The sequence below is a fragment of the Hyla sarda genome, unplaced genomic scaffold, assembly GCF_029499605.1.
Source record: "Hyla sarda isolate aHylSar1 unplaced genomic scaffold, aHylSar1.hap1 scaffold_745, whole genome shotgun sequence".
In the NCBI taxonomy this organism is placed as follows: Eukaryota; Metazoa; Chordata; class Amphibia; order Anura; family Hylidae; genus Hyla; species Hyla sarda.
The window spans coordinates 20528-38147 of NW_026610768.1; the positions used below are offsets into that span (position 1 = coordinate 20528).

The 17620-nt window shown below is 46.3% G+C and overlaps 7 non-coding genes and 1 pseudogene across 7 annotated transcripts; all 8 read left to right on the forward strand.

The window, feature by feature from the left end:
- The first annotated feature begins 952 nt into the window (after positions 1-952).
- LOC130345102 (U2 spliceosomal RNA) lies at positions 953-1143 on the forward strand. The gene has a single exon (XR_008883871.1). It is a non-coding gene; the product is annotated as a U2 spliceosomal RNA (small nuclear RNA).
- Positions 1144-3221: 2078 nt separating this feature from the next.
- Positions 3222-3381, forward strand: LOC130345096 (U2 spliceosomal RNA; annotated as a pseudogene).
- Positions 3382-4075: 694 nt separating this feature from the next.
- Positions 4076-4264, forward strand: LOC130345094 (U2 spliceosomal RNA). The gene has a single exon (XR_008883866.1). It is a non-coding gene; the product is annotated as a U2 spliceosomal RNA (small nuclear RNA).
- A 2071-nt stretch (positions 4265-6335) lies between these two features.
- LOC130345104 (U2 spliceosomal RNA) lies at positions 6336-6526 on the forward strand. Its single transcript, XR_008883872.1, has one exon. It is a non-coding gene; the product is annotated as a U2 spliceosomal RNA (small nuclear RNA).
- A 2092-nt stretch (positions 6527-8618) lies between these two features.
- Positions 8619-8809, forward strand: LOC130345105 (U2 spliceosomal RNA). Its single transcript, XR_008883873.1, has one exon. It is a non-coding gene; the product is annotated as a U2 spliceosomal RNA (small nuclear RNA).
- A 2092-nt stretch (positions 8810-10901) lies between these two features.
- LOC130345106 (U2 spliceosomal RNA) lies at positions 10902-11092 on the forward strand. The gene has a single exon (XR_008883874.1). It is a non-coding gene; the product is annotated as a U2 spliceosomal RNA (small nuclear RNA).
- Positions 11093-13165: 2073 nt separating this feature from the next.
- LOC130345107 (U2 spliceosomal RNA) lies at positions 13166-13356 on the forward strand. Its single transcript, XR_008883875.1, has one exon. It is a non-coding gene; the product is annotated as a U2 spliceosomal RNA (small nuclear RNA).
- A 2090-nt stretch (positions 13357-15446) lies between these two features.
- LOC130345087 (U2 spliceosomal RNA) lies at positions 15447-15636 on the forward strand. The gene has a single exon (XR_008883860.1). It is a non-coding gene; the product is annotated as a U2 spliceosomal RNA (small nuclear RNA).
- Positions 15637-17620: the final 1984 nt, after the last annotated feature.

Consider the following 17620-nt stretch of genomic DNA (forward strand, 5'->3'; position numbering starts at 1 on the left):
GTGGAAATGGGTTTAAAAGTGATTTCGGCGGAGAATATATATATATATATATATATATATATATATATATATATATATACGCGCACACACACACATATATATAAACGTATTCTCCGTTGAGATATTGCAGCCGCTGCTGTGTCCAGGCCCAGGAGCCTTAGCACTGTGCTGTGATGTCACTCAATACCACTGACATCACTAGGTGTAAACAACATCTCTCCTTTGCTGTGTATGTGACTATGGAGCTGTTTGGTGATGTCGTCTATTATGGCCTTCATAGAAGCAACAGGAGATTGTTGCATCCATCTAGAACCCTCAGAACTACAGTGCTATGATGTCACTCACTTCCACAGGCCTTGCAGAGTGTAAACAACAACAACCCAGCTTTGTTGTGTATGTAACCATAGGGATTTGTGATGTCACCTAGAACCTTCACAGCAGCGACAGCTTTATGAGGAGCATCAGCACTGCTCTGCCTGAGCAGAACCATCACCGCCATAGGTTGTCAAATAACCCGGATTTAACCCACACAGGTAAGTCCAATGGGGTGCAGGCATGTCCTCTATGCTTACAGCTTCCCGTGGGTGTTGGTTTGATACCGTTTGGGGACAGCCAAGGAGGCATCTGCAGGCAACAAAGGTAGGTGTGTGCTTGTGTGTGTGTTTCCTATGCAGATCCTAAGCCCAGTGTCACATGCAAGTAGGAGGAGTAAGAAGGGTTCCTGGCAAATCCGGGTTATGGATTGCATTTAAAAAGGCCCCGTGGGAGTGCAATGGGCCCCTGTCTTGCTGCTTAGCAATAATGGTATGGGTTTAGGTTCTGCTGTGTGTACTGGTGGTTGACTGCCCCCCAGCCCAGAGTGTGCATGGAAAATTGTCTGGCAGCCTCCCTGACAGCAAGCAGTGATAGTGCCCATGAAGGGGACCTTGTTGGGCCCGCCCCTTTCACGGTTATCGCTTCTCGGCCTTTTGGCTAAGATCAAGTGTAGTATCTGTTCTTATCAGTTTAATATCTGATACGTCCCCTATCTGGGGACCATATATTAAATGGATTTTTGAGAACGGGGGCCGATTTCGAAGCTTGCTTCCGTCGCCCTATGCATTGACCCGATATGGCAGTATCTTCGGGTACAGTGCACCACCCCCTTACAGGGTTAAAAAGAAAGATTCCTACTTTCATTGCTACCTGCTTGCTGGCTAGCCAGCTAGCCAGCCCTGTGGGCCTTGCTGCTGCAGCCAAAAAACAAAAGGTGGTGCTGCTGCTGCTGCTTCTGCTGCTTCTGCTTGTGTCTGGCCGCTGTTGGAGCGTCCAGGCACAGGACTTCTGCTGCTGCTGACTAAATGGCCTCCTTAATTGGATCATTTGAGTAGCCAGCACACCTGTGCAGGTAGGGCATGACATGATAGGCAGCTGCCTTGATAGCGGGTGGGTGCTGAATGTTCCTAATTGACAAAATAAGATTAATGCTTATGAAGAAATATAAAATCTCATCCCTTCCCCAATATCGCGCCACACCCCTACCCCTTAATTCCCTGGTTGAACTTGATGGACATATGTCTTTTTTCGACCGTACTAACTATGTAACTATGTAACATAACATGGGGGGTCTCCTGGCTGTTCACACAGGTGTGTCATTGCTGTACATTGACCATGCATTGCTTCTGTGGTATTGCAAAGGCAAAGACAAATGCTTCCAGCCATCCATTGCACTAATGGATTGGTCATCAGCTGGCTGTCTATGTCCCGCATCAATATAGACCAAAGTACAGAGGGTTAGGCTATGCTATAGTGCACCTACCTGATGCATCAGAAGGTGCGAGGCCCTTGCTAAATTCTGTGCACAGACTTTGAGATCTATACTTTAGACTGTATCTAAACCTGCTCCAACATGGACTGACATTCTGGCCTACTTTCAGCCGATGCGACTTGTCTGTCGCTGAACAGTCGCTTTTTATGTATTCAGCACCTATGTATAATGTTGTAAAAATGCTCTAGAAGCTAAAGTCGCAGAAATGTCACACATATTTGGCCTGCAACTTTCTGTGCGACAAATTCAGACAGGAAAAATCAGTATAAATCCTCCAGTGTCTCCATCTGCTGGCGGTATTGAATAAGCATGGTATTGAATAAGCATTGCTGCACTGATGGGGTATGCATTAGACGAAAAAAAAGAAGAAAAAGAAGAATAATACGCCCAGAAAAGAGGCGAAAAGGAGAAAAACGTAAAAAAACGTGAAAAAAAAGTAAGAGGAAGAGAAGGGAAAAAAAGGTGGAAATGGGTTTAAAAGTGATTTCGGCGGAGAATATATATATATATATATATATATATATATATATATATATATATACGCGCACACACACACATATATATAAACGTATTCTCCGTTGAGATATTGCAGCCGCTGCTGTGTCCAGGCCCAGGAGCCTTAGCACTGTGCTGTGATGTCACTCAATACCACTGACATCACTAGGTGTAAACAACATCTCTCCTTTGCTGTGTATGTGACTATGGAGCTGTTTGGTGATGTCGTCTATTATGGCCTTCATAGAAGCAACAGGAGATTGTTGCATCCATCTAGAACCCTCAGAACTACAGTGCTATGATGTCACTCACTTCCACAGGCCTTGCAGAGTGTAAACAACAACAACCCAGCTTTGTTGTGTATGTAACCATAGGGATTTGTGATGTCACCTAGAACCTTCACAGCAGCGACAGCTTTATGAGGAGCATCAGCACTGCTCTGCCTGAGCAGAACCATCACCGCCATAGGTTGTCAAATAACCCGGATTTAACCCACACAGGTAAGTCCAATGGGGTGCAGGCATGTCCTCTATGCTTACAGCTTCCCGTGGGTGTTGGTTTGATACCGTTTGGGGACAGCCAAGGAGGCATCTGCAGGCAACAAAGGTAGGTGTGTGCTTGTGTGTGTGTTTCCTATGCAGATCCTAAGCCCAGTGTCACATGCAAGTAGGAGGAGTAAGAAGGGTTCCTGGCAAATCCGGGTTATGGATTGCATTTAAAAAGGCCCCGTGGGAGTGCAATGGGCCCCTGTCTTGCTGCTTAGCAATAATGGTATGGGTTTAGGTTCTGCTGTGTGTACTGGTGGTTGACTGCCCCCCAGCCCAGAGTGTGCATGGAAAATTGTCTGGCAGCCTCCCTGACAGCAAGCAGTGATAGTGCCCATGAAGGGGACCTTGTTGGGCCCGCCCCTTTCACGGTTATCGCTTCTCGGCCTTTTGGCTAAGATCAAGTGTAGTATCTGTTCTTATCAGTTTTCATGCTGGTGGGGATGGGTGCTGCATGGAGGATGCAGGTGTACCAGGGCTTTCCGGGGCTGGTTCTGAGGAATCAGCTCGACGGCTGCCCCGATGTGACCTGTTCCCTCCGGGTCTCGCCATGAGGCTGAGAGGGTCTAGAGCCGAGGTACTTTTGTGCCTCGGGGAGTGGTGACCCCGAGGTGCCGAAACTCACTGGGAGAATAGGCTCACTGAGTTGAAGCACGGGCACCATAATCTCTTCACCTTGTGGCACTCACCTCTTGATTCCCGGCCTTCTGGCTAGGATCAGAGAAATTTTTATAGATCCGGCCGGATGTCCGGGCAGTATATCTGCACACATTCACTTATTTATTTCTTTTTTGTCTCACTGTGTCACTTTTTGCGTGTTGTGTGTTCACAGGATTTGTCAGGATGCGGTAGCCCTTCTGGGTGTCCCTCCTGGCGGTCTAGGGGAGGTGTGTGTGGCCATTAGGTTCCGCACCTCCCTGCAAACACCCCGGGTACTCCTGCTTTGGCAGGGTACCTACCGTAATCGGCTCTGCGGGCAGATACCTTGGCCAACGCCAAGGGGGATGCCGGGAGCATTTGTGGTCCCCTAGTAGCTTCGGCGAAAAGGGACATCGAACCTGGAACCTCGCAGGTACCTTTTGGTCCGGAGGTGAAGGGTAAGGTTTGTTGGGGGGCCTCTCTCCTATCGGAGAAGGGCTTGCGATAGACCGCATCCTTTGTGCACGTTTTTTTTAGTGTAACACGTTTGCACTTTTTCTTGCACTTTGGGTGAATCGAAAGCACGTTCCTCGGCTTTAGATAAAAAAAAAAAAAAAAAAAAAAATCTGTTCTTATCAGTTTAATATCTGATACGTCCCCTATCTGGGGACCATATATTAAATGGATTTTTGAGAACGGGGGCCGATTTCGAAGCTTGCTTCCGTCGCCCTATGCATTGACCCGATATGGCAGTATCTTCGGGTACAGTGCACCACCCCCTTACAGGGTTAAAAAGAAAGATTCCTACTTTCATTGCTACCTGCTTGCTGGCTAGCCAGCTAGCCAGCCCTGTGGGCCTTGCTGCTGCAGCCAAAAAACAAAAGGTGGTGGTGCTGCTGCTGCTGCTTCTGCTTGTGTCTGGCCGCTGTTGGAGCGTCCAGGCACAGGACTTCTGCTGCTGCTGACTAAATGGCCTCCTTAATTGGATCATTTGAGTAGCCAGCACACCTGTGCAGGTAGGGCATGACATGATAGGCAGCTGCCTTGATAGCGGGTGGGTGCTGAATGTTCCTAATTGACAAAATAAGATTAATGCTTATGAAGAAATATAAAATCTCATCCCTTCCCCAATATCGCGCCACACCCCTACCCCTTAATTCCCTGGTTGAACTTGATGGACATATGTCTTTTTTCGACCGTACTAACTATGTAACTATGTAACATAACATGGGGGGGGGGGTCTCCTGGCTGTTCACACAGGTGTGTCATTGCTGTACATTGACCATGCATTGCTTCTGTGGTATTGCAAAGGCAAAGACAAATGCTTCCAGCCATCCATTGCACTAATGGATTGGTCATCAGCTGGCTGTCTATGTCCCGCATCAATATAGACCAAAGTACAGAGGGTTAGGCTATGCTATTGTGCACCTACCTGATGCATCAGAAGGTGCGAGGCCCTTGCTAAATTCTGTGCACAGACTTTGAGATCTATACTTTAGACTGTATCTAAACCTGCTCCAACATGGACTGACATTCTGGCCTACTTTCAGCCGATGCGACTTGTCTGTCGCTGAACAGTCGCTTTTTATGTATTCAGCACCTATGTATAATGTTGTAAAAATGCTCTAGAAGCTAAAGTCGCAGAAATGTCACACATATTTGGCCTGCAACTTTCTGTGCGACAAATTCAGACAGGAAAAATCAGTATAAATCCTTAGAAAATTATCCCCCAGTGTCTCCATCTGCTGGCGGTATTGAATAAGCATTGCTGCACTGATGGGGTATGCATTAGACGAAAAAAAAGAAGAAAAAGAAGAATAATACGCCCAGAAAAGAGGCGAAAAGGAGAAAAACGTAAAAAAACGTGAAAAAAAAGTAAGAGGAAGAGAAGGGAAAAAAAGGTGGAAATGGGTTTAAAAGTGATTTCGGCGGAGAAATATATATATATATATATATATATATATATATATATATATATATATACGCGCACACACACACATATATATAAACGTATTCTCCGTTGAGATATTGCAGCCGCTGCTGTGTCCAGGCCCAGGAGCCTTAGCACTGTGCTGTGATGTCACTCAATACCACTGACATCACTAGGTGTAAACAACATCTCTCCTTTGCTGTGTATGTGACTATGGAGCTGTTTGGTGATGTCGTCTATTATGGCCTTCATAGAAGCAACAGGAGATTGTTGCATCCATCTAGAACCCTACAGTGCTATGATGTCACTCACTTCCACAGGCCTTGCAGAGTGTAAACAACAACAACCCAGCTTTGTTGTGTATGTAACCATAGGGATTTGTGATGTCACCTAGAACCTTCACAGCAGCGACAGCTTTATGAGGAGCATCAGCACTGCTCTGCCTGAGCAGAACCATCACCGCCATAGGTTGTCAAATAACCCGGATTTAACCCACACAGGTAAGTCCAATGGGGTGCAGGCATGTCCTCTATGCTTACAGCTTCCCGTGGGTGTTGGTTTGATACCGTTTGGGGACAGCCAAGGAGGCATCTGCAGGCAACAAAGGTAGGTGTGTGCTTGTGTGTGTGTTTCCTATGCAGATCCTAAGCCCAGTGTCACATGCAAGTAGGAGGAGTAAGAAGGGTTCCTGGCAAATCCGGGTTATGGATTGCATTTAAAAAGGCCCCGTGGGAGTGCAATGGGCCCCTGTCTTGCTGCTTAGCAATAATGGTATGGGTTTAGGTTCTGCTGTGTGTACTGGTGGTTGACTGCCCCCCAGCCCAGAGTGTGCATGGAAAATTGTCTGGCAGCCTCCCTGACAGCAAGCAGTGATAGTGCCCATGAAGGGGACCTTGTTGGGCCCGCCCCTTTCACGGTTATCGCTTCTCGGCCTTTTGGCTAAGATCAAGTGTAGTATCTGTTCTTATCAGTTTAATATCTGATACGTCCCCTATCTGGGGACCATATATTAAATGGATTTTTGAGAACGGGGGCCGATTTCGAAGCTTGCTTCCGTCGCCCTATGCATTGACCCGATATGGCAGTATCTTCGGGTACAGTGCACCACCCCCTTACAGGGTTAAAAAGAAAGATTCCTACTTTCATTGCTACCTGCTTGCTGGCTAGCCAGCTAGCCAGCCCTGTGGGCCTTGCTGCTGCAGCCAAAAAACAAAAGGTGGTGCTGCTGCTGCTGCTTCTGCTGCTTCTGCTTGTGTCTGGCCGCTGTTGGAGCGTCCAGGCACAGGACTTCTGCTGCTGCTGACTAAATGGCCTCCTTAATTGGATCATTTGAGTAGCCAGCACACCTGTGCAGGTAGGGCATGACATGATAGGCAGCTGCCTTGATAGCGGGTGGGTGCTGAATGTTCCTAATTGACAAAATAAGATTAATGCTTATGAAGAAATATAAAATCTCATCCCTTCCCCAATATCGCGCCACACCCCTACCCCTTAATTCCCTGGTTGAACTTGATGGACATATGTCTTTTTTCGACCGTACTAACTATGTAACTATGTAACATAACATGGGGGGGGGGGTCTCCTGGCTGTTCACACAGGTGTGTCATTGCTGTACATTGACCATGCATTGCTTCTGTGGTATTGCAAAGGCAAAGACAAATGCTTCCAGCCATCCATTGCACTAATGGATTGGTCATCAGCTGGCTGTCTATGTCCCGCATCAATATAGACCAAAGTACAGAGGGTTAGGCTATGCTATTGTGCACCTACCTGATGCATCAGAAGGTGCGAGGCCCTTGCTAAATTCTGTGCACAGACTTTGAGATCTATACTTTAGACTGTATCTAAACCTGCTCCAACATGGACTGACATTCTGGCCTACTTTCAGCCGATGCGACTTGTCTGTCGCTGAACAGTCGCTTTTTATGTATTCAGCACCTATGTATAATGTTGTAAAAATGCTCTAGAAGCTAAAGTCGCAGAAATGTCACACATATTTGGCCTGCAACTTTCTGTGCGACAAATTCAGACAGGAAAAATCAGTATAAATCCTTAGAAAATTATCCCCCAGTGTCTCCATCTGCTGGCGGTATTGAATAAGCATTGCTGCACTGATGGGGTATGCATTAGACGAAAAAAAAGAAGAAAAAGAAGAATAATACGCCCAGAAAAGAGGCGAAAAGGAGAAAAACGTAAAAAAACGTGAAAAAAAAGTAAGAGGAAGAGAAGGGAAAAAAAGGTGGAAATGGGTTTAAAAGTGATTTCGGCGGAGAAATATATATATATATATATATATATATATATATATATATATATATATATATATATACGCGCACACACACACATATATATAAACGTATTCTCCGTTGAGATATTGCAGCCGCTGCTGTGTCCAGGCCCAGGAGCCTTAGCACTGTGCTGTGATGTCACTCAATACCACTGACATCACTAGGTGTAAACAACATCTCTCCTTTGCTGTGTATGTGACTATGGAGCTGTTTGGTGATGTCGTCTATTATGGCCTTCATAGAAGCAACAGGAGATTGTTGCATCCATCTAGAACCCTCAGAACTACAGTGCTATGATGTCACTCACTTCCACAGGCCTTGCAGAGTGTAAACAACAACAACCCAGCTTTGTTGTGTATGTAACCATAGGGATTTGTGATGTCACCTAGAACCTTCACAGCAGCGACAGCTTTATGAGGAGCATCAGCACTGCTCTGCCTGAGCAGAACCATCACCGCCATAGGTTGTCAAATAACCCGGATTTAACCCACACAGGTAAGTCCAATGGGGTGCAGGCATGTCCTCTATGCTTACAGCTTCCCGTGGGTGTTGGTTTGATACCGTTTGGGGACAGCCAAGGAGGCATCTGCAGGCAACAAAGGTAGGTGTGTGCTTGTGTGTGTGTTTCCTATGCAGATCCTAAGCCCAGTGTCACATGCAAGTAGGAGGAGTAAGAAGGGTTCCTGGCAAATCCGGGTTATGGATTGCATTTAAAAAGGCCCCGTGGGAGTGCAATGGGCCCCTGTCTTGCTGCTTAGCAATAATGGTATGGGTTTAGGTTCTGCTGTGTGTACTGGTGGTTGACTGCCCCCCAGCCCAGAGTGTGCATGGAAAATTGTCTGGCAGCCTCCCTGACAGCAAGCAGTGATAGTGCCCATGAAGGGGACCTTGTTGGGCCCGCCCCTTTCACGGTTATCGCTTCTCGGCCTTTTGGCTAAGATCAAGTGTAGTATCTGTTCTTATCAGTTTAATATCTGATACGTCCCCTATCTGGGGACCATATATTAAATGGATTTTTGAGAACGGGGGCCGATTTCGAAGCTTGCTTCCGTCGCCCTATGCATTGACCCGATATGGCAGTATCTTCGGGTACAGTGCACCACCCCCTTACAGGGTTAAAAAGAAAGATTCCTACTTTCATTGCTACCTGCTTGCTGGCTAGCCAGCTAGCCAGCCCTGTGGGCCTTGCTGCTGCAGCCAAAAAACAAAAGGTGGTGCTGCTGCTGCTGCTTCTGCTGCTTCTGCTTGTGTCTGGCCGCTGTTGGAGCGTCCAGGCACAGGACTTCTGCTGCTGCTGACTAAATGGCCTCCTTAATTGGATCATTTGAGTAGCCAGCACACCTGTGCAGGTAGGGCATGACATGATAGGCAGCTGCCTTGATAGCGGGTGGGTGCTGAATGTTCCTAATTGACAAAATAAGATTAATGCTTATGAAGAAATATAAAATCTCATCCCTTCCCCAATATCGCGCCACACCCCTACCCCTTAATTCCCTGGTTGAACTTGATGGACATATGTCTTTTTTCGACCGTACTAACTATGTAACTATGTAACATAACATGGGGGGGGGGGGGGGGGTCTCCTGGCTGTTCACACAGGTGTGTCATTGCTGTACATTGACCATGCATTGCTTCTGTGGTATTGCAAAGGCAAAGACAAATGCTTCCAGCCATCCATTGCACTAATGGATTGGTCATCAGCTGGCTGTCTATGTCCCGCATCAATATAGACCAAAGTACAGAGGGTTAGGCTATGCTATTGTGCACCTACCTGATGCATCAGAAGGTGCGAGGCCCTTGCTAAATTCTGTGCACAGACTTTGAGATCTATACTTTAGACTGTATCTAAACCTGCTCCAACATGGACTGACATTCTGGCCTACTTTCAGCCGATGCGACTTGTCTGTCGCTGAACAGTCGCTTTTTATGTATTCAGCACCTATGTATAATGTTGTAAAAATGCTCTAGAAGCTAAAGTCGCAGAAATGTCACACATATTTGGCCTGCAACTTTCTGTGCGACAAATTCAGACAGGAAAAATCAGTATAAATCCTTAGAAAATTATCCCCCAGTGTCTCCATCTGCTGGCGGTATTGAATAAGCATTGCTGCACTGATGGGGTATGCATTAGACGAAAAAAAAGAAGAAAAAGAAGAATAATACGCCCAGAAAAGAGGCGAAAAGGAGAAAAACGTAAAAAAACGTGAAAAAAAAGTAAGAGGAAGAGAAGGGAAAAAAAGGTGGAAATGGGTTTAAAAGTGATTTCGGCGGAGAAATATATATATATATATATATATATATATATATATATATATATATATACGCGCACACACACACATATATATATAAACGTATTCTCCGTTGAGATATTGCAGCCGCTGCTGTGTCCAGGCCCAGGAGCCTTAGCACTGTGCTGTGATGTCACTCAATACCACTGACATCACTAGGTGTAAACAACATCTCTCCTTTGCTGTGTATGTGACTATGGAGCTGTTTGGTGATGTCGTCTATTATGGCCTTCATAGAAGCAACAGGAGATTGTTGCATCCATCTAGAACCCTCAGAACTACAGTGCTATGATGTCACTCACTTCCACAGGCCTTGCAGAGTGTAAACAACAACAACCCAGCTTTGTTGTGTATGTAACCATAGGGATTTGTGATGTCACCTAGAACCTTCACAGCAGCGACAGCTTTATGAGGAGCATCAGCACTGCTCTGCCTGAGCAGAACCATCACCGCCATAGGTTGTCAAATAACCCGGATTTAACCCACACAGGTAAGTCCAATGGGGTGCAGGCATGTCCTCTATGCTTACAGCTTCCCGTGGGTGTTGGTTTGATACCGTTTGGGGACAGCCAAGGAGGCATCTGCAGGCAACAAAGGTAGGTGTGTGCTTGTGTGTGTGTTTCCTATGCAGATCCTAAGCCCAGTGTCACATGCAAGTAGGAGGAGTAAGAAGGGTTCCTGGCAAATCCGGGTTATGGATTGCATTTAAAAAGGCCCCGTGGGAGTGCAATGGGCCCCTGTCTTGCTGCTTAGCAATAATGGTATGGGTTTAGGTTCTGCTGTGTGTACTGGTGGTTGACTGCCCCCCAGCCCAGAGTGTGCATGGAAAATTGTCTGGCAGCCTCCCTGACAGCAAGCAGTGATAGTGCCCATGAAGGGGACCTTGTTGGGCCCGCCCCTTTCACGGTTATCGCTTCTCGGCCTTTTGGCTAAGATCAAGTGTAGTATCTGTTCTTATCAGTTTAATATCTGATACGTCCCCTATCTGGGGACCATATATTAAATGGATTTTTGAGAACGGGGGCCGATTTCGAAGCTTGCTTCCGTCGCCCTATGCATTGACCCGATATGGCAGTATCTTCGGGTACAGTGCACCACCCCCTTACAGGGTTAAAAAGAAAGATTCCTACTTTCATTGCTACCTGCTTGCTGGCTAGCCAGCTAGCCAGCCCTGTGGGCCTTGCTGCTGCAGCCAAAAAACAAAAGGTGGTGCTGCTGCTGCTGCTTCTGCTGCTTCTGCTTGTGTCTGGCCGCTGTTGGAGCGTCCAGGCACAGGACTTCTGCTGCTGCTGACTAAATGGCCTCCTTAATTGGATCATTTGAGTAGCCAGCACACCTGTGCAGGTAGGGCATGACATGATAGGCAGCTGCCTTGATAGCGGGTGGGTGCTGAATGTTCCTAATTGACAAAATAAGATTAATACTTATGAAGAAATATAAAATCTCATCCCTTCCCCAATATCGCGCCACACCCCTACCCCTTAATTCCCTGGTTGAACTTGATGGACATATGTCTTTTTTCGACCGTACTAACTATGTAACTATGTAACATAACATGGGGGGGGGGGGTCTCCTGGCTGTTCACACAGGTGTGTCATTGCTGTACATTGACCATGCATTGCTTCTGTGGTATTGCAAAGGCAAAGACAAATGCTTCCAGCCATCCATTGCACTAATGGATTGGTCATCAGCTGGCTGTCTATGTCCCGCATCAATATAGACCAAAGTACAGAGGGTTAGGCTATGCTATTGTGCACCTACCTGATGCATCAGAAGGTGCGAGGCCCTTGCTAAATTCTGTGCACAGACTTTGAGATCTATACTTTAGACTGTATCTAAACCTGCTCCAACATGGACTGACATTCTGGCCTACTTTCAGCCGATGCGACTTGTCTGTCGCTGAACAGTCGCTTTTTATGTATTCAGCACCTATGTATAATGTTGTAAAAATGCTCTAGAAGCTAAAGTCGCAGAAATGTCACACATATTTGGCCTGCAACTTTCTGTGCGACAAATTCAGACAGGAAAAATCAGTATAAATCCTTAGAAAATTATCCCCCAGTGTCTCCATCTGCTGGCGGTATTGAATAAGCATTGCTGCACTGATGGGGTATGCATTAGACGAAAAAAAAGAAGAAAAAGAAGAATAATACGCCCAGAAAAGAGGCGAAAAGGAGAAAAACGTAAAAAAACGTGAAAAAAAAGTAAGAGGAAGAGAAGGGAAAAAAAGGTGGAAATGGGTTTAAAAGTGATTTCGGCGGAGAAATATATATATATATATATATATATATATATATATACGCGCACACACACACATATATATAAACGTATTCTCCGTTGAGATATTGCAGCCGCTGCTGTGTCCAGGCCCAGGAGCCTTAGCACTGTGCTGTGATGTCACTCAATACCACTGACATCACTAGGTGTAAACAACATCTCTCCTTTGCTGTGTATGTGACTATGGAGCTGTTTGGTGATGTCGTCTATTATGGCCTTCATAGAAGCAACAGGAGATTGTTGCATCCATCTAGAACCCTCAGAACTACAGTGCTATGATGTCACTCACTTCCACAGGCCTTGCAGAGTGTAAACAACAACAACCCAGCTTTGTTGTGTATGTAACCATAGGGATTTGTGATGTCACCTAGAACCTTCACAGCAGCGACAGCTTTATGAGGAGCATCAGCACTGCTCTGCCTGAGCAGAACCATCACCGCCATAGGTTGTCAAATAACCCGGATTTAACCCACACAGGTAAGTCCAATGGGGTGCAGGCATGTCCTCTATGCTTACAGCTTCCCGTGGGTGTTGGTTTGATACCGTTTGGGGACAGCCAAGGAGGCATCTGCAGGCAACAAAGGTAGGTGTGTGCTTGTGTGTGTGTTTCCTATGCAGATCCTAAGCCCAGTGTCACATGCAAGTAGGAGGAGTAAGAAGGGTTCCTGGCAAATCCGGGTTATGGATTGCATTTAAAAAGGCCCCGTGGGAGTGCAATGGGCCCCTGTCTTGCTGCTTAGCAATAATGGTATGGGTTTAGGTTCTGCTGTGTGTACTGGTGGTTGACTGCCCCCCAGCCCAGAGTGTGCATGGAAAATTGTCTGGCAGCCTCCCTGACAGCAAGCAGTGATAGTGCCCATGAAGGGGACCTTGTTGGGCCCGCCCCTTTCACGGTTATCGCTTCTCGGCCTTTTGGCTAAGATCAAGTGTAGTATCTGTTCTTATCAGTTTAATATCTGATACGTCCCCTATCTGGGGACCATATATTAAATGGATTTTTGAGAACGGGGGCCGATTTCGAAGCTTGCTTCCGTCGCCCTATGCATTGACCCGATATGGCAGTATCTTCGGGTACAGTGCACCACCCCCTTACAGGGTTAAAAAGAAAGATTCCTACTTTCATTGCTACCTGCTTGCTGGCTAGCCAGCTAGCCAGCCCTGTGGGCCTTGCTGCTGCAGCCAAAAAACAAAAGGTGGTGCTGCTGCTGCTGCTTCTGCTGCTTCTGCTTGTGTCTGGCCGCTGTTGGAGCGTCCAGGCACAGGACTTCTGCTGCTGCTGACTAAATGGCCTCCTTAATTGGATCATTTGAGTAGCCAGCACACCTGTGCAGGTAGGGCATGACATGATAGGCAGCTGCCTTGATAGCGGGTGGGTGCTGAATGTTCCTAATTGACAAAATAAGATTAATGCTTATGAAGAAATATAAAATCTCATCCCTTCCCCAATATCGCGCCACACCCCTACCCCTTAATTCCCTGGTTGAACTTGATGGACATATGTCTTTTTTCGACCGTACTAACTATGTAACTATGTAACATAACATGGGGGGGGGGGGGGGGGTCTCCTGGCTGTTCACACAGGTGTGTCATTGCTGTACATTGACCATGCATTGCTTCTGTGGTATTGCAAAGGCAAAGACAAATGCTTCCAGCCATCCATTGCACTAATGGATTGGTCATCAGCTGGCTGTCTATGTCCCGCATCAATATAGACCAAAGTACAGAGGGTTAGGCTATGCTATTGTGCACCTACCTGATGCATCAGAAGGTGCGAGGCCCTTGCTAAATTCTGTGCACAGACTTTGAGATCTATACTTTAGACTGTATCTAAACCTGCTCCAACATGGACTGACATTCTGGCCTACTTTCAGCCGATGCGACTTGTCTGTCGCTGAACAGTCGCTTTTTATGTATTCAGCACCTATGTATAATGTTGTAAAAATGCTCTAGAAGCTAAAGTCGCAGAAATGTCACACATATTTGGCCTGCAACTTTCTGTGCGACAAATTCAGACAGGAAAAATCAGTATAAATCCTTAGAAAATTATCCCCCAGTGTCTCCATCTGCTGGCGGTATTGAATAAGCATTGCTGCACTGATGGGGTATGCATTAGACGAAAAAAAAGAAGAAAAAGAAGAATAATACGCCCAGAAAAGAGGCGAAAAGGAGAAAAACGTAAAAAAACGTGAAAAAAAAGTAAGAGGAAGAGAAGGGAAAAAAAGGTGGAAATGGGTTTAAAAGTGATTTCGGCGGAGAAATATATATATATATATATATATATATATATATATATATATATATACGCGCACACACACACATATATATAAACGTATTCTCCGTTGAGATATTGCAGCCGCTGCTGTGTCCAGGCCCAGGAGCCTTAGCACTGTGCTGTGATGTCACTCAATACCACTGACATCACTAGGTGTAAACAACATCTCTCCTTTGCTGTGTATGTGACTATGGAGCTGTTTGGTGATGTCGTCTATTATGGCCTTCATAGAAGCAACAGGAGATTGTTGCATCCATCTAGAACCCTCAGAACTACAGTGCTATGATGTCACTCACTTCCACAGGCCTTGCAGAGTGTAAACAACAACAACCCAGCTTTGTTGTGTATGTAACCATAGGGGATTTGTGATGTCACCTAGAACCTTCACAGCAGCGACAGCTTTATGAGGAGCATCAGCACTGCTCTGCCTGAGCAGAACCATCACCGCCATAGGTTGTCAAATAACCCGGATTTAACCCACACAGGTAAGTCCAATGGGGTGCAGGCATGTCCTCTATGCTTACAGCTTCCCGTGGGTGTTGGTTTGATACCGTTTTGGGGACAGCCAAGGAGGCATCTGCAGGCAACAAAGGTAGGTGTGTGCTTGTGTGTGTGTTTCCTATGCAGATCCTAAGCCCAGTGTCACATGCAAGTAGGAGGAGTAAGAAGGGTTCTGGCAAATCCGGGTTATGGATTGCATTTAAAAAGGCCCCGTGGGAGTGCAATGGGCCCCTGTCTTGCTGCTTAGCAATAATGGTATGGGTTTAGGTTCTGCTGTGTGTACTGGTGGTTGACTGCCCCCCAGCCCAGAGCTGTGCATGGAAAATTGTCTGGCAGCCTCCCTGACAGCAAGCAGTGATAGTGCCCATGAAGGGGACCTTGTTGGGCCCGCCCCTTTCACGGTTATCGCTTCTCGGCCTTTTGGCTAAGATCAAGTGTAGTATCTGTTCTTATCAGTTTAATATCTGATACGTCCCCTATCTGGGGACCATATATTAAATGGATTTTGAGAACGGGGGCCGATTTCGAAGCTTGCTTCCGTCGCCCTATGCATTGACCCGATATGGCAGTATCTTCGGGTACAGTGCACCACCCCCTTACAGGGTTAAAAAGAAAGATTCCTACTTTCATTGCTACCTGCTTGCTGGCTAGCCAGCTAGCCAGCCCTGTGGGCCTTGCTGCTGCAGCCAAAAAACAAAAGGTGGTGCTGCTGCTGCTGCTTCTGCTGCTTCTGCTTGTGTCTGGCCGCTGTTGGAGCGTCCAGGCACAGGACTTCTGCTGCTGCTGACTAAATGGCCTCCTTAATTGGATCATTTGAGTAGCCAGCACACCTGTGCAGGTAGGGCATGACATGATAGGCAGCTGCCTTGATAGCGGGTGGGTGCTGAATGTTCCTAATTGACAAAATAAGATTAATGCTTATGAAGAAATATAAATCTCATCCTTCCCCAATATCGCGCCACACCCCTACCCCTAAATTCCCTGGTTGAACTTGATGGACATATGTCTTTTTTCGACCGTACTAACTATGTAACTATGTAACATAACATGGGGGGGGGGGGGGGGGTCTCCTGGCTGTTCACACAGGTGTGTCATTGCTGTACATTGACCATGCATTGCTTCTGTAGTGTATTGCAAAGGCAAAAGACAAATGCTTCCAGCCATCCATTGCACTAATGGATTGGTCATCACTGGCTGTCTATGTCCCGCATCAATATAGACCAAAGTACAGAGGGTTAGGCTATGCTATTGTGCACCTACCTGATGCATCAGAAGGTGCGAGGCCCTTGCTAAATTCTGTGCACAGACTTTGAGATCTATACTTTAGACTGTATCTAAACCTGCTCCAACATGGACTGACATTCTGGCCTACTTTCAGCCGATGCGACTTGTCTGTCGCTGAACAGTCGCTTTTTATGTATTCAGCACCTATGTATAATGTTGTAAAAATGCTCTAGAAGCTAAAGTCGCAGAAATGTCACACATATTTGGCCTGCAACTTTCTGTGCGACAAATTCAGACAGGAAAAATCAGTATAAATCCTTAGAAAATTATCCCCCAGTGTCTCCATCTGCTGGCGGTATTGAATAAGCATTGCTGCACTGATGGGGGTATGCATTAGACGAAAAAAAAGAAGAAAAAGAAGAATAATACGCCCAGAAAAGAGGCGAAAAGGAGAGAAAACGTAAAAAAACGTGAAAAAAAAGTAAGAGGAAGAGAAGGGAAAAAAAAGGTGGAAATGGGTTTAAAAGTGATTTCGGCGGAGAAATATATATATATATATATATATATATATATATATATATATATAACGCGCACACACACATATATATAAACGTATTCTCCGTTGAGATATTGCAGCCGCTGCTGTGTCCAGGCCCAGGAGCCTTAGCACTGTGCTGTGATGTCCACTCAATACCACTGACATCACTAGGTGTAAACAACATCTCTCCTTTGCTGTGTATGTGACTATGGAGCTGTTTGGTGATGTCGTCTATTATGGCCTTCATAGAAGCAACAGGAGATTGTTGCATCCATCTAGAACCCTCAGAACTACAGTGCTATGATGTCACTCACTTCCACAGGCCTTGCAGAGTGTAAACAACAACAACCCAGCTTTGTTGTGTATGTAACCATAGGGATTTGTGATGTCACCTAGAACCTTCACAGCAGCGACAGCTTTATGAGGAGCATCAGCACTGCTCTGCCTGAGCAGAACCATCACCGCCATAGGTTGTCAAATAACCCGGATTTAACCCACACAGGTAAGTCCAATGGGGGTGCAGGCATGTCCTCTATGCTTACAGCTTCCCGTGGGTGTTGGTTTGATACCGTTTGGGGTACAGCCAAGGAGGCATCTGCAGGCAACAAATGGTAGGTGTGTGCTTGTGTGTGTGTTTCCTATGCAGATCCTAAGCCCAGTGTCACATGCAAGTAGGAGGAGTAAGAAGGGTTCCTGGCAAATCCGGGTTATGGATTGCATTTAAAAAGGCCCCGTGGGAGTGCAAATGGGCCCCTGTCTTGCTGCTTAGCAATAATGGTATGGGTTTAGGTTCTGCTGTGTGTACTGGTGGTTGAC